The sequence below is a fragment of the Somniosus microcephalus genome, chromosome 3, assembly GCF_052327205.1.
Source record: "Somniosus microcephalus isolate GS21.2 chromosome 3, FLI_Smic_1.0, whole genome shotgun sequence".
Classification (NCBI taxonomy): Eukaryota; Metazoa; Chordata; class Chondrichthyes; order Squaliformes; family Somniosidae; genus Somniosus; species Somniosus microcephalus.
Window position 1 is genome coordinate 319221619 of NC_140989.1, and position 3438 is coordinate 319225056.

Below are 3438 nucleotides of genomic sequence, written 5' to 3' on the forward strand. Positions count from 1 at the left end.
CTATCGTCTTTTTGATGTTTACATTTTTTAATGTTCAGTGCAGGTTTTGGGACATTGATAGAGGGTGTGTATTATTGTCTTGATTGCTGAGTAGATGAATGCTAAATTCCACACAATATGTGAGAATTATTATATCTGATATTCCATGCAATTTATATCAGAATCATCCAAATTGCCTCTCCCCACTGTATGATTAAACACTTCACCTTTCTTAACCTTCCAACTTCCATTCTTAATGCTGCTTCAACTTTTTGAAGTTCAGTGGATTGGAAAAAATATTGAACTGTTCAAATGCAGCTCACTTGACTGCTGGACCAGATATCCCTCTCACCCCTTCCACAAGACCAGGATTCAAATCCGCTAAACCTATTTAAAAACCTACATTTTCAATTTTAAAAATTACCCCATCTCATCTTGCGGGGGGGGGGGCAGGGAACAAAAGGTTAAAATAAAGGGGGAAAGTAAATATAGTTATGTTGTTACGACATAATGTAGTAATCATCTCCCAGCCTGTGTACAATGGGATTGAATCAGCGGGTGTAAAAAATACATTTTTCATAATACATCTTGGTGTGGCAGAGCCACTGAGGGACTCTGAACAACTGTACATAATTCCCTTTAACGATGTGTTAGCTACAGACTAAATCTGTACCATTGTATATACTGTTTGCATGTACAGCGCGCAGTCCCTTTAAGAGCGCGGATAAACGCAATGATGTCATGCCACTAATCACGTGATCACCCAAACGCGGGAAAAACGTGATGACATCATGACGCCATCCACGGGACCGCCCAGGCAGTCCTCGTGGAGCTTCCGACCTGTTAAGACCTGTATTCATAGTTCTCTTGCATCAATCTGTTTAAACTTGTTAGTTTGACATTAAAAACCTTTTTGATTGATTGCCTGCATCGAACTCAATCTCTAGATAGGAATTTGACCATTCCTACATTGGTGACCCCAACTTTTGTGAACGGATTTCGCAAAAGGAACACAGCATGGAGGCAAATGCCGTTTCGTTGAAGCTGCCGCAGTTCTGGGAGCAACAAGCGACCTCGTGGTTCATCCAAGTTGAAGCCCAGTTCGCCCTGAGAGGCACCATTGAGGATCAGACCCGTTACTTATACGTGGTCTCCGCACTTGACAGCTCTACCGCCTCGCGGATCGTCAGTCTTCTCGAGAACCCCCCAACTGACCGCAAGTATGAGACCCTCAAGGCGCGGTTGCTACAGGTTTTCGGGCTCACGAAATCAGAGCGCGCCCATCGGCTGCTCGCTATGCCCGGGATCGGGGACTCCAAACCTTCCAAGCTGATGAGTCAAATGCTCACACTCCTTGGCTCCGAACCGCAATGCTTTCTCTTCAGAGAATTGTTCCTCAGCCAATTACCGGAGCAAGTGCAAGCAGCCTCGGCGAGATCCGAGGTCGAAGACTGCGCAGCGCTCGCTGCCGAGGCGGACAAAATATTCACAGTTACGCAACAGTACTGCGCTGCCACGAGGTGCCCATCCCCCACAGGCACCGCCCCAGCTCCTCAGCCCGCGGGGCTGTGCTTCTACCACGCGCGGTTTGGCGCGAAGGCAAGATGTTGCCATCCTCCCTGCAGCTTCTCTCAAAAAAAAACACAACTCCGTCCAATGAAGAACGGGTCTAACGGGTGCCCCGTGGCCGTGATGGCAATCGGCAATGCAGGCAAGCTGCTCTTCATCACAGATGCCCTCTCCGGTTGTCGGTTCCTCTGCGACACCGGAGCGCAGTGCAGCATTCTACCCGTGTCAGCCCTTGATGTACAGGCTGGCAGGCACGGCCTTCCCCTCAAAGCGACTAATGGTGGAGCTATTCGGACCTTCAGCAGATGGCGGGTCCAGGTGTGCTTCGGCGGCCAGCGGTTTTTCTGGGAATTCGTTACGGCCAAGGTTTCGCAAGCCATTCTCGGTGCTGATTTCCTGTGTGCCAACGGCCTCCTGGTCGATGTAAGGAACTGGCGGGCTGATCAACGCCGCCACGTTTCACTCTATCCCTTGCCACCGTTGTAACACCATGTCGCGCACCGTCTCCTGCACTTTCCCGAATCCGAATGAGTTCGCTCGCCTACTAGGCAAATTTCCGGACCTGACCAGGCCCACGTTCTCCTCCACAGCCACGAAGCATGGTGTGGAACACCACATCACCACCACCGGCCCCCCAGTCCACACGTGGGCCCGGCGCCTCGAACCTGGCAAGCTAGCGGTCACGAAGGCGGAGTTCGCAACAATGGAACGCTTAGGGATTATTTGCAGGTCGAATAGTTCCTGGCCTTCGCCTCTTCACATCCTACCGAAACCTGGTGGCGGATGGCGGCCCTGCGGCGACTATTGGCACCTAAACGACGCCACCACTCCTGATCGATACCCGATCCCCCACATCCAGGATTTCTCTGCCCATTTGGCAGGAAACACCGTTTTTTCCAAGGTTGACCTTGTCCGAGGCTACCACCAGGTCCCGGTGCACCCGCAAGACGTCCAAAAGACCACAGTCATCACCCCTTTCGGTCTCTTCGAATTTTTAAGGATGCCGTTTGGGTTGAAGAACGCTGCCCAGGCTTTCCAGCGCCTCATGGACTCCGTGCTGCGGGACCTCAAGTTCCTTTTCGTCTACTTAGACGATATCCTCATCGCCAGTCCTAATAAGGAGGAACACATCTCTCACCTCCGCACCCTCTTTCGACACCTCAGCCAACACGGCCTGATTATCAACCCAGCCAAGTGCCAGTTTGGTCTGCGCCAAATTGATTTCCTGGGACATCGCATTACCTCAGAGGGGGCGGTTCCTTTGCAAGCGAAGGTAGAGGCGGTGACATCCTTTCCACGCCCGCAGAACATAAAGGCCCTGCAGCAGTTCCTCGGGATGGTAAATTTTTACCACCGTTTCGTGCCTAAGGCAGCACTGCTCATGCAGCCCCTGTACGAGGCCCTCAAGGGCAAGTCTGGCAAGGATCCGGTGAGCTGGACGGTTGACATGGACCGGGCATTCACCGACACCAAGAGTGCCTTAGCCAACGCGACCATGCTGGCGCACCTGCTACCAGGAGCCACCATTGCCCTCACCACCGATGCGTCAGATTACGCAATCGGCGCCGTTCAGGAGCAGTGGGTGAACGGGACGTGGCAGCCGTTGGCATTCTTCAGCCGTCAACTGCGGCGTAACGAGCGGGCGTACAGTACTTTCGACAGGGAGTTACTAGCCCTTTTTCTGGCTATCCGCCATTTCCGGTTCTTGTTGGAAGGACGTCCTTTCACCGCTTTCGTCAACCATAAGCCACTGACTTTTGCCATGGCCAAGACCGCCGAACCGTGGTCATCTCGACAACAACGCCAGATGACATACATCACCGAATTTACCACAGATATTCAGCACGTGGCCGGTAAAGACAACCTGGTGGCAGATTGCCTCTCCCGCGC